Raw genomic sequence first — 12,932 nt, 5'->3', positions numbered from 1 at the left:
GGGAAAGCAGAAGAAACTTGATTGTTCAACTGACTTACAAACATAACACTTTTTCCACGCAGAAATAAATTGGAGTATCGCTTAAGTGGACAATTGCTGAGCTTCTATTTTTGTTTGATTTCTCTCCCCACCTCCCCCTTTTCCTAGTTTTCCTTCAACTTTGCTTTCCAGTGTCACTGAGTTATTATTATCCAGATCCAAATCTCACAGTTTCACTGAAGGAGAATGTGTATTAGAATACCAGATTTACCAGAAAACATCTGCAACTTGCAAGCCTATTGTATTACTATTATATGAGCAAGCCATTGTAAATTCTTTTAAGTCTGTAACTTATTTCACGTTAACACACTGTGTGTTTTACAACACCATTTCAAAGTTTATGGCCTTTTTTCTTTGGCCGCTTGTTCCAATTGCATCTTATATTTCATCAAATATGGTAACGAAACCATGAGAATAAATTGATGCTCCATACGAACCCCCCTATAAACGGATGTTGCCAAATTGCTGTAAAATGGTTTTCCTTTTTAGCCCTCCAGAATTGTTAGTAGGTTGCCGAGGCCAAATTCTACAGGGAAACGTTATGACCATTTAAGGCCTCCAAACTTTATGCTTCAGTACAAAAGGCCTAAGGGTGAGGATTTAAAATGGATGAAGTGGAGAAATTTGCACTTCCTTACGAAAACATAGAGCATTTCCTTCCGCGTGTCAGAAATGAAAACAGAAAAAACAAACTAATTTGTCAGAAAATTTTCCTTCTATAATTCCCTCTTCAGCTCTTCCCCTCCCACCCTTCCCTGCTCCAACCGCGGCCCCGTAAGCCTTATTTTCTCCTTCTTGTCAGCTTTACGGCCACAGGTTCCAGCTCTGGGAACTGTGATGGACGAGGCTCGGCTCTTCACCTCGTGCGCGAGAGCTCTGCTGTAATGTCTCCTCGTGTTCGCAGCTTGCTCCTGCCACCCTCTCCCCCTCTCACCTCCCCGCCCGGGCTCATGCCTGCAGACAATCCTTCAGGAGATAAGTACCGTTCGGGGACACCAGCTCAGCCGCGAACGCCGGTTCGTCATTTGGCTCTAATTGAATGCTGGTGTAAAATGAAAAAAACGCTTGTCATATTTATGAGTTACTGTGAGTTAATAATACGCTGGGATCCATTAGTTGAAGCACATTTGCTCCAAACATGTGGCTTCAGCTTTTTGTTTTTCATTCAAGCAACATTTTTTCAGATGAAATGCTGTTGCCATTCTTTCTCTCAGGCGCTCAGTGAGCCTCAGGGAGTTACACCATCAATTATTTTTCTCTTCGTATGTGGAACAAAAAGGAAAAAAAAATGAGTGTCCTAGCCAGAGAAGTTGGAATTATTATCCAAAATAATAATAAAAGAATATAAAAACATCCAGAAATCAAAAGATGCAGCCAGCTGAACAAATGTAGTCAAAATTGAAAACACAAAAAGTCTGCAGAAGATTCTCTTGCAAATAAAACGGGCTCTGCTCTCTCTGTATTTTTAGTAATCTCCTGTCCTGCCTGAGCCAATTCTTTTCCTGTTGAAGTCTGTCTACTTGAGTCATTTTCTTTGAGACTATTTTGAATGATAAATTCATTAGTGCCTTGCAGGTGGATTTGCCTGAATTTAGAAACTCCAGAAAAGTACTAAAATGACAAGCAAAAATAGAGCGTGAACAGAAACTTGTTTTTGTACTCTTGCTTCTGAAATGGTGCTGCGTTTATGTGTAATAAAAATCAAGATGTTAATCTTTCTTCCTTTCCCCCTCTGCAATATTTTTTTCAGTGCTGAAGATGTCAAGAGCAGAATTTACCCTTCCCTTGATGCCATCTTTTTTTTCCCCTTCTGTTTCATCACAGCTGCATGGACTCCAGCCAACTCAAACTGTACCTTCGCACTTCACTGCCTAGGACTTTGCTGCATGTTCCATTTGACAAGACTTTTTAATGCGGATAACTGATCGGGCAGACTGAAACTTCAAACTGGCAACTGGGGCCACAGGGATGCCAGCACTTCACACCTTGCTACTTTATCCTTACATAGGCTGGTTTCTCTAAAATCAGGAGGAGGCAGCACAGCAAACCTTACGAAACCTCTCTCTCTCTCTCTCTCTCTCATTACCTGCGGCTTAATTTGCATCGCCGTGCTTAGAGAGAGGAACACAGCAAGCCCCTCCTGCTCTTTGATTCAGAATGTGTTTTGCCCACCATTCCTGGGAAACGTTTACAAACATTTTACATATTGTTGCTGCTTTGTTGGTAATAAGCTTTCTTTTATTTTATAAGCTTCAATTAAGCAAAAGGCTCTTCCACTGCTGACTCAGCCTCCAAAGCTGCACTTTATATATGTCAAACAACATATATAAATTTATAAGGTGAACAATGGTTATATTTAAGTACTGATTTAGTAATCATGAACTTTGCTGGCAATATCCTTTGGAAACTAAATCCATAAATTTTATTAGTATTAAATGTTTCTAATGGGAGTTGACAAATACTTGAACTGATTTGCTTTTTCTCCACACTTGGCAAAAGGAAAGGGACAAAAATTCCTATTACACAATGAGAAATGCATTAATACTAAAACCCATTCATCTCAATTTTGTACAAATATAATTTAAGACCTTTTACAACCATTGGTGAAATTACAATGTGCTGTGGGGAAGTTGCAAAAATTTTATGAGAGTAATAAAATTGTCATTGTAATACCATTATAGGGTGCAGGGACAATATAGATATTTGAATTACCTATTGTCCTTATGCCAGGTTGAAAAAGCTACACGCAGGAATTATAGTATGTAATGGAGACAACTGTTGAAACAAACCAGAGAAATGAAATCCAGGTCCACTTTAGCTGGCCTAAGACAAATCCTCATTAGAAACTCGGACTCAGAATACCCTTCCCACTTGTGTCAACAACAATTATGTTTAAATGGGTGGACTGTTTTATATTTGTGTCAATGGTAGCACAGAGACCAACTAATTAAACAGAGCTTATGCATAACAAAGTAATGTTGCATCCAAAAACCTGATGTTTTTAGCTTCTGTGAACAGATTTCCTAGGGTTTGCACTCCAGCCTGACTGAGGGTAATCATGGTGGTCCCCATTGTTCATAGCCAAAAAAACTACTCAGGTAGCTCATGGTAAACCCATGAAATCTTACCTGGGATTAAAATGGTGTTAACTTTCTCGAGCTGAAAATTCCTTTCACTGAAGAGTAGTGTTGCTGGGCTATATCCAGGAAAAGAGCATTGCTTTCTCCCTGCCTGTCCAAGAGACGAACAAAAGGAAAAAAGATAAGGGAAAACAGAAGAGGCAATTGCGGCCTTGTACGTTAGCAACATTTCACTGGCTGTGTTCTAGAGAGTAATAAAAGAATTGAAATAGTTCAAGCATCTGCCCTTGGCTGAGGGACTTGTAATTATACACTACAGACTCCACTCCCTTGGAACAACTGTCTTTGATTCCTATCTCCTCTTTTATTACAGCTGAAATGCAAAACTCCTGATGAAACCATTACATTTCCATGTGAAATTCACAGCTACAAGGGGAAACCTCTGCAAAGTTGCCAGACTTTTGAAAAGGGGCAGAAACACATGGGCAAAGGTTGTAAAGTTCCCTTCCAAGTTGCAAAGGTCCAACCACTTGGGGCAGCCTGCTCTGGAGTTTGGGGTTTATTCTACTCCTTTTAGTAAACATTTTGGAATGAGAGTAAGAAAGTTAATTTTATTTCCTGTTTATTAAGAGTTACCATCTTGTGAACTCCCACACTTCAGCTGATTGCTCTACTTAGAATCACTGACTCCTTAGTCCTCACCCGGATTATGAGAACCACAGCAAAACCTCCCAGGAGACATTTCTGAACACTCAGAGACTCAGTGAGAGCTACCATGCTTTTAATACTCCTTAAGGTTTTTGTTCTGCCTTCAGATGACACCCTGCCACAGGCTGGAAAGACTCATAAACCTCGCCAGGACCCTCAAAGCGATAACTGGAGCTTACTCTGTCTGCCCAGGTCTTCCCCAGAGGAGGTGGGCAGGGAGCATGAAAGACAAGGCAGAGGTGCCAGCCAGGGCTTAGCCTTTCTTTCTAAGCAGGAATCCACACTAAAGCATCTTCTTTGAAATCACTAGCAAGTAGGAGTCCTGAAAAGCAAGTCCTGATCAATGAGTGTGCCATTTTGGGTCCTCCTGGTGGGAGAACTCGAAGGACATCACCAGCGGCTTCCGCAAATGCAGGCTGAGATAGTGCCGCTGCCTCTCCTGTGCCCCACCTGGAGGTGGCAGTGCCAGGATCTGCACTCATGGGGGAAAGTCACTGCTTTGCTGGCCACAGACAAAATGTCTAAGAGAGTACCCCCATGTCCGTACACAAGCACTTGATATTTTATTGAGAGCAAATTAAGAGCACACCCTTCCATGCTCTGATGGCCTAAGTCTGCCCCCTCAGCTAGGGAAGCTATTCAGCAGCCTGAGCTCCCGTCACGCTTATTCCCGTGTTTTGCACGTTGCCAAGAGGCAAGAAGGCATTTCCCTACACTGCAACCTTTTATTTTCTGTTCTTTTTACTCTAGCTAATATGTCTTCTTGGTAACCACAGTATAATAAATTTCATAGAGCATGACCGGCATACTTAGTTCATATTATTCATTTGCAGTCATTTATTTTTTCCAGCTTCTCTTCCCCTCCCGGTCCCCTCTCCCCAGCACTCACTCTGTGGAATGATAATAATACACACAGCGCCGGCTGGCTGAGAAGGACTTAAAAACAACAAGTAAGAGGATCTTTCTGTGCTCACACCTGTTTTAAGATTTGTTATCCTTAAAAAGGAAAGCTGTAGGGATTCACTCACTTTCTTCCTTGTAGACCTCAGTGGAATATACCATTAAACCACAGGGAGGAGAGAAAGCCTTCAGTGCACTTAAATATACTTATGTCAAATCCATCTCACTCTTCCTGCCTTCTTTCCTCAATCTAGCCACCGTTCCCAAGGGCTGGAGAACATTACAACCCATTCACTTTATATGAATGGGCACAGACAGACTTTTTCACCATTTCGATATGTCTACATTTGCAGGCATATCCTGTAGGCCAACTGAAACAGCCTTAATTTCAATTTACTGTCTCCCTGAGGAACATGCCATTCTCCTGAAAGTGGAAAAAATCCTCAATGGCCGTTCCCTGCCCCCCTTTCCTCCACCTCAAGTCAAGATCTGAACTGGAGGGAAAATTTCTCCCAAGATTAATGGACTGCAGTTTTGATGCTTATAACAGGGCACACGATCTTTATTAAACAAGTAATGAACAACTTTCACCAAAGTACTGTGTTTGGAAGGTGCTCAGCATTACCGTATGCAACTCATCTAAATCCTTTTCCAAGTCCCTCCAGAACAGTGTTATATTAAGAAAAAGAAAGCCTTCCTCAGTGGTTGTTTAACTCTGCCTTGTTTTTCAGCAGTCCTATCAGTAATTACAAAACCAACGCTAATAAAAAAGTAGCCAAGATCTTGACTTACTAACTTCAGATGCGTGCTGTGATCAACTGAGTAAAGCACAAAGGTGAGATGCTCCCACCTTCCTAAGAGAAGCATTAGGGTATAGCTATTAATGCAACAAACCATAAAGAAAATGCTAACAAATAAAGATACAATGAATACTGGCAGTATGGAAAAACACCAGTACTGCTCGCCAGGCCTTTGTGGTCACAGCTCTGATTTAGAGCAAACCAGCATGTAAAAATCTGAATTTAGGAGAGGGATATGTGTTTCTTTGCAGAAACACCAATGCCATACTGTCATTCAGGCTCTCCTGGTACCTAGTATTGTAGGGTTTCACTGGGCCTTTGGCAATTGTCTGGAGAAACTGCCAACATAGAAGTCAACGTGTAGTACTGCTTCGATGCACAGCTCTGCAAGGTTACAGTTAACCATTTATCATCTAACAGCCACGGTACAAACACGGTTATATCTCCCAGTGCTGGAAATACCAGGATATTCCAACCAGCTTCTTAGGAAAGTATCAGACACGGAAGCATATGGTCAAACAGTGATTCATGTTATTACACAGAAAGTTTTAGCTTTCCTGATGTATTGCTGAATATTTAATGTTTTCTGCGCAGTCTCTTTTGGGAGGATGATGGTTCATGGACTGATCGGCCTGATCTAAGTTATCCAAGTCGCCTGACACTGTAAATTTGTTCACTGAACTATCGCATTTAAGGCAGCTCTTTCTAGTGCACTCGCATCTGAGAAGTCAAGTCATAAGCAGGCATAGGCAACCAGAAAGCAAGGGATCTTCTGGTCAAAAGAAGTCAAGAGGATTTGGGCTGGGCCAGAACTGCCATCTCAGCTTCCCACAGACTGGCAAATGACAATGACAATAGCCACCTCCGTTTTGGAGGCTGAAGCTGTTCTTTTTTCTATTGTAGGGGAGCATTTTTTTTATTTATTTTAACTACACTGCAATTAAAAATAGCAGCAAACCAAGAAGTGGTTAAAGTGAACACACAGAAGAATCAGCCTCAGTGGAGATGCGAGTTTTGCTTCCCGCAGTTACAAACAGCCTTTGCTTAGCAAATTGGATGTATTTTCATATTGCAGACGACTCCAGAAAAAACAAAGTCCCAACTGCAACTTGAAGGTCAGTGTTAAGTCTGCTGTACATGGTCATGACTAAGTAAGGAAGACAGCAGAGTCAGATAGCATTTTCTCCTCTGAAAATGCCCGTATTTTGGTCTGTTTTTTGGGTTGTCCTGTTATCAAGTAGTGGGAATGATAAATCATTCCAGGGAGTATCCAGGGAAATTCTTAGACACAGTCAGATTCAGGATATGGCACAAGGCCATCTCTTAACCAAATTAATAAATACTTTACAGCAAGCCATGAAAAGTCTTTGGAGCTATTCCTCCAAAGGTTTGTTCTGGTCATTGCTTCTGTGTTAGCATTACACCATAGCTCCCTTGCAATCACAGATGCTTGCATAAAAGAAACATTATGTTGAGACTAATGTTTTTCATACTTAGGAAATAATTTTCTTATCAGTAGCAAGCAATGAGGAGAGTACCCCTCTCCCATTTTCTGCTGACTGTAAAGGTGTCTTAGATTGCTGGGTTTTTAAAGAGAAATAGAGTTAAAGAAAGGCTAAAGCTTGACCTGCAATCTGACAGAGGCAACTTTCAGTGCTGCTTTTGCTCAGTTTGGGTTTGTTGAGGGCTGGAGGCTTTGGGGGCCTGCACCTGAGAACCACACAAGGAACAAGGCTCGATCCCGTGGCTGTGTTTGGCAGCCTGGGTTGGAGCTGCCCGTTGCATTCTGCTGGTGGAGCAAGGCGGTGTCAAGCTCCTGGAGAGGTGTACGCCCTATGTGTGAGTACGGCTAGGTAACCTGCACAGACTCTCGAACGGACTGTAGAGCATTTGCTATTATTAATTGACCCAAGTGTTAATTGCCTTGATTCTTAACTGAGAGAAGCCTATTTTTTTAAACACCCAGGACAAAACTTTCTAAACGTCAACTAGGATGCAGGCAGGGAAGGTGCAGATGATGCTGCAGTAATTACTGGGCAGTGGCTGACAGGCGTTCCTGTATTTTCAGCCAGAGCAGGTGATTTTGAAACCTGACCTCCCAGCAGCTGCCAGCTGGGCAGCACATTTGCTCGACAGAAGCTGCCCAGGATGGCCTTTCCCCCGCTGACAGCTCTCTGCAGTTTGCTGCACGTAACAACTTAGCACCGAGCAGGATAATGAAGCTGTCGGCTTTCGTAACCAGAGCCTGGTAAATGGCAGGACTCAACTGCAGGGACAACGTGGTGGATCAGGGCTGTGTTGGAGCAACCTGTGGGCTGCTGTACTCATCCTGTCCTCAAAAAAAGCCTGCAGAATAAGAAAGAGTGATAAGGAATTGGGCAACTGGTCCATCCCTGTATCCATGAGCAGAGTGCCTGCCTTGTTCCAAGGGATCCCCCTTTTCCATGTGTTGTGAGAAGCTGGCATCCCTGTGCAACACAATCTGCATGGTCAGGGATGGGAAGACAGGACGATGCCCCAGCTTTCAAGACAGGCTTGCTGTATAACTGGGAGTGAATCTCATCGTCTCCATGCTTTCTTGCTTCATGCCAGTATGCGAAGATAGAGAAAATACGGGGCTTGTAGGGAGAGGCTACAACAATCCTGAAGCAAACATATACCTTGAAAAACCAAGTAAGCTCTTGTGTGTGTTACATTGCAGCTCATGACACAGTAGAGAGCTGGGGATAATGTGCACTCTAATACCCTAACCCAGTGCTTTCAGGTGGCATTGTTACGAGCTTGGATAGCTTTTTTTTTTTATATTATCCCCATTTCACATTCAGAAAAAGGAAGCCTAGAGTAAGGGATGAACTTGCTGAAGTTCACCTGGCAAAGCACAGGGTGTAGAATATGTCTTGTATACTGCCTGGTCTCTACAGCCAAGGCAAACATATTCATGTACATTTAAAGAGAAAGGATTCTGTCAGCAAAGCTGGAGCTACTGAGTTTTCTTAAACACACGCTCAAAGAAGAAATCATTTTTGGAGAGGAAACTGTGCACCTGGAAAACATACTCAGTTTTAATGGATATTAATGTCTTGTAAAAACAAAACAAAGCCTGAAATGTAATAATTTGCCTAAAAATAAAGACTATTTTGTTTTTAGTGTTAAATTAGAATTAAATTACCTAGCACATGTTTGATATTCTTGAGCTGAAGCATTTTCAATCTGATGCACAGACAATAAATTAGGTAAGGTAACATGGTGCAGTGGATGGTGGGGGCGAGGAGACTGGGGGTAAAGGTGAGCATGCAAAGCGTGCCGCGCCAGAACATCACCGACAGCAGCTCCCAAATGAAAGCTGAAAGACCCAGGTATCAGAAGGCAGATGGAGAAAACGGGAATTCAGTTCCATCTGTGAATACTGTTTCTTTTCATGGTTCTCACTGCCTGACCTCTTTTTCCCATCAGTTCCTCAGTGATGAGACCAAGGTGAATTACTCTGGATGGGTGAGTCTCGACAGAGCAAACACAGCTGCTGGCAGGGAGCGCTGCTTTGAGAAACAACATGGAGAAAGCAGGAGGCGAAGGCTTTTCTAAGCCAGCCCCGCTAAAGGTAGTTCTCCCTTTCTCTCTCTGAAGCTTAGTTCCTGTCCCACTGCAGTCAATGATAATTTCCCTCTTGACTTCAGTAGGAGGATTGAGCTTCTGGAGGGCAATGGCTCCTGACCCGGTTTCTCCTCCTGTTATTATGTTAGGCATTAAGCCTGAACAGCTTCTCTTCTGCAGGCTTAAACATAGCTGACTTGTATTCCCTTCAGAACAATCTTCCCAGCCCTGATTTGTCTTCCCCATCAGACAATTCAGACAAAGAAGCAAGCTTGCGTTACGCTGTGGCATTGCTGAGGTGAAAGAAGACTGCTTTACCCAAAGAGCAGGTTTGGGGCAGCGGCGCCAAACTCAACCTATGATGAAGGTGGAAGACACTTCTAGGAAACTGAAGCTGCATTGTTTTCCCTTTTATGAGAATAAGAGTGCAGTTCAGCTATACATGTAGCCAGCTAGAGTGTACTTTGGCTTTTTTCGAGTCTCCCATGTTTGTTCCAGCAGTTGAGTTATATGCATATTTTGCTATGCACATAATACATAGCTTGGCAAGCAAAAGATAGGAAGGGTAAATGATAGTATGTTTACCTTAGCTCATGGGGATGTCTTAGTGGTTTAACCTTCAAATGTGGTGTGCCTAACTTTTCTCTAACCACAGGTCCAAGTCCCAGCTGGGCTGACTCAGCCTTTATCTTCCTCAAGATAAATTCAGTCCCGTTCACTTCACAGTGGGTGGGTGTTTCAGATGAAGCCTTAAAAATGAGAGTTTTGTCTGGTCTGGGTGGACCCTAATGATCCCTTAGCACTTTTCATGAGAAAAACAGTGGTTGTGGGCCAGAATTCCTGTTCTTCACTGCAGCAGCATGCTGGGACTGCGAAGAAAAGGCTCTATGATGCTTGAAGTGCAAAGATGTTAATGCTGTGGTGCTGAAGCAAACATGGTGATGCTGTAAGCCAAGCTTATTGAACTCCATGGGCATACTGGGCATACTGGGTATGCCCTAAAAGAGCTGGGATTTGAGGTCTCTGGCTGGCTAGAAGATCTTGTACATCCCACTAAACTAGCATTAGGTAACAAGTGCTTTTCCCTGTCTAGGAGATTTAATCTTACTGTGGAACAGGAAACAAAAGCATTCAAAAATTTGCATAAGAAGCAGAAGGCAAGGAGTAGTAGGTCAGTTAGTAAGGCACTTGCACAGGGGTGTGAGAGGCTGTCATGTCAGAGCACACTCTGACCATACGGGAAATTTAAGGATGTCCATCACTCTGTGAGTGACTCTGGATAAAAATTACATTATATTTCTAAGAAAACCTTCCAATGACACTTCAAGATCAGTGTATTTCTGCAAAATTCTTCTTTAGGCAAATTACAATTAAAAAAAAAAAACCAAACAAAAAACAAAATGCCAATTAGCTCTAATTTTCTGACAGCATAGCCACAGAAATTCTGTAATTAACACAGCATCAGGTTCCTTCCATCAGCTGCAAGGGTAGCAGTCCTTACCCATAGCCACAGGCTCAGGCAAGCAGGTTAAACAAAATAAAATAACTCTGCACAATTTTGTCAGAGCTCAAACAATTTCTGAAGATAGTTAAAAATAAAACAGCTTTTCAATTACATTTTTCTCTCAGTACATCTTTCAAGGCTTGAACACCTCAGTTCTTCCAGGACTAGAGGCACCGTGATAGCACAAGAGAGACTAATGGCTTTGTACTTCTGGCCAAAGCGGAAGGAGTGGAAAGATCATAAAAGATGACCAGTTTGCCTGAGATCTCTATCCATTTTGCAGGCACAGGTGGTTTGGTTTAGCATCTGAAATGTTGGATCCTGAAGCAAACTCAAAGCAACTTCCAATCCCTAGGGAGGAGCCCATAATTAATACAAAGAATGGACAGTGCTGGCAGGTCATGGGGGCCTTATGGAGCTATATTTCCAGAAGAAGGCATTTGTTAGTGTAGTCAGCACACTTTTGATAAGGTAAGTACGCTTCAAGCATTTAGGCTTAAATAAACACACTGATTAATGTGCTGTAGGTGGAACATAACTTTCAACTGTACTGAATCTTTTAAAGTGTTTTCTATTCTAGTAGGCAGATCTGTGCAAAATGTTATAAAATAAAATACTGTTAAAATGTTGGAGATGGTTTGGAAGCATTGTAACAAACGCTTAAAATGAATAGTGTCGCCCAGTCAATGTCAGGGAATTTTCTCTTTGGCTTCTTCACTGACTGTGTGGCCTATTATATGGGTGACTGGAACAAGGTTTCTTTCAGATCACTGCAGTGTAGCAAGGGGATTGAAAAGTATTACTTGCATGTGAAGTGATTTGAGAGCGTGCACAAAAGTGCTACAGAAGTGCTAACTAGTATTATCAGCTGCGAATAGATATCCTTATTATCAGCAGACACTCTTCAGCAGTCCTACTCTAGTATGTATCTGCAGCCAACAATGACCTCATTTTATACAGCAGCAGCCAAAGAAAAAGGTTGAGTTGCTTAATATTAAAATGCATTAGGGGTCAGTAAGCCACTGCGTAACGTTTTTTTTTTTTAAACTTAAAAGGGACATGGCTCAGAACAGGGTTGAGTAAATTTATAAACACGCAGTATTACTTGGTTCTGTTGTCCAAGTCCATTTTATAATCTAATGAGCTTAATGATGTAACTATTTTATTTTAGAAAATATTTCTTCACGTAAAAAGGGAGAATGAAACCAATCAACATTTTCTTAGTTTATCTTCAGGGTCCAACTGAGCCATTCAAGTGCTCATCTGCACTGTGAGAGTTGGCAGAAACCTGGTGTAACTTTACTATCACTGTATTTATCTCACCTGTATATGGCAATTCTAAGACTGACATATTCCAGATAGAATTGCAAATAGAAGGATATGTATGCATACATAAAAAAGCATGGGACTTGGAAGCCTTGACTTGGACCAAAGGAACGGTGAGGAGGAAGAGGAGGTGCTGGCACCAGTGTGTATCTCTGCTAAGTGATGAGAATTCCCTCTTGTGCTGTGCAGACTACACACCAGTAACAGCTGGCAGAGTATCTTTAGTTCAAGCAACCTGTGCTCCCTAACGAAAAGACCTCCTCACATTATTATGTTTTTGTGTACCGGGTAACATCAGTCCTCATTCCTTGAGGTCCTCGATGTTTCAGTAAAAGCCTACAGCACCAAGAAGAAGAGCCTAAATTTGTTAGTAGCTCTGAAGAGAGGAGGAGACGAGTAAAAACTCAGAACTGAAACCCCCTCAGGCTTCAGGATATTTGAAATTCAAAGTCAAATGTAGTTTGGACCTTTCTCTTGTTCTGAGCTCTGCAGCCACATCTTGCTGTGCAAAGATCACAAAAAGGAACCTCCCGTTGGGTGATGTCCCTGTAACCTTAGTCAGCCAGCTTTTGAAGCAGTCATTAAGCAGATTAAAACTGAATTTAGGATGAATTTTTGAGAAGTTGAAATCATCCAAAAAGGAGCTGAACAGTGAGCACAGCACTTCTTTGGTGGTGTCTCTCTTAAATACACGTGACTTGAGCTGTGAATGCTGGTTCTCCTGCAGTAACTGACAGAGAATATTTCAACTCCCATTTAAACTTTGAATGATAGGAAATACCATGTTATTTGGCCTTCTATTTTGCCTCCCAGAGAAGTCAGGTTTTAAAACAAAGAAGATACAAGAAGAAAATGGGTGTTACAAGTGGAAAGGCTGCGCTTGCACTTTGAGAAAGTGAACAAAATCAAGTACGTTCTTCAAGACATAAACTGATATAATGTGAGATGTTTTCCTGGAAACATGTCCCTAGCTAGCAATGGTGG

The sequence above is a fragment of the Chlamydotis macqueenii genome, chromosome 3, assembly GCF_036417535.1.
Source record: "Chlamydotis macqueenii isolate bChlMac1 chromosome 3, bChlMac1.mat, whole genome shotgun sequence".
Lineage (NCBI taxonomy): Eukaryota > Metazoa > Chordata > Aves > Otidiformes > Otididae > Chlamydotis > Chlamydotis macqueenii.
Note: the sequence above shows the minus strand (reverse complement) of the source record.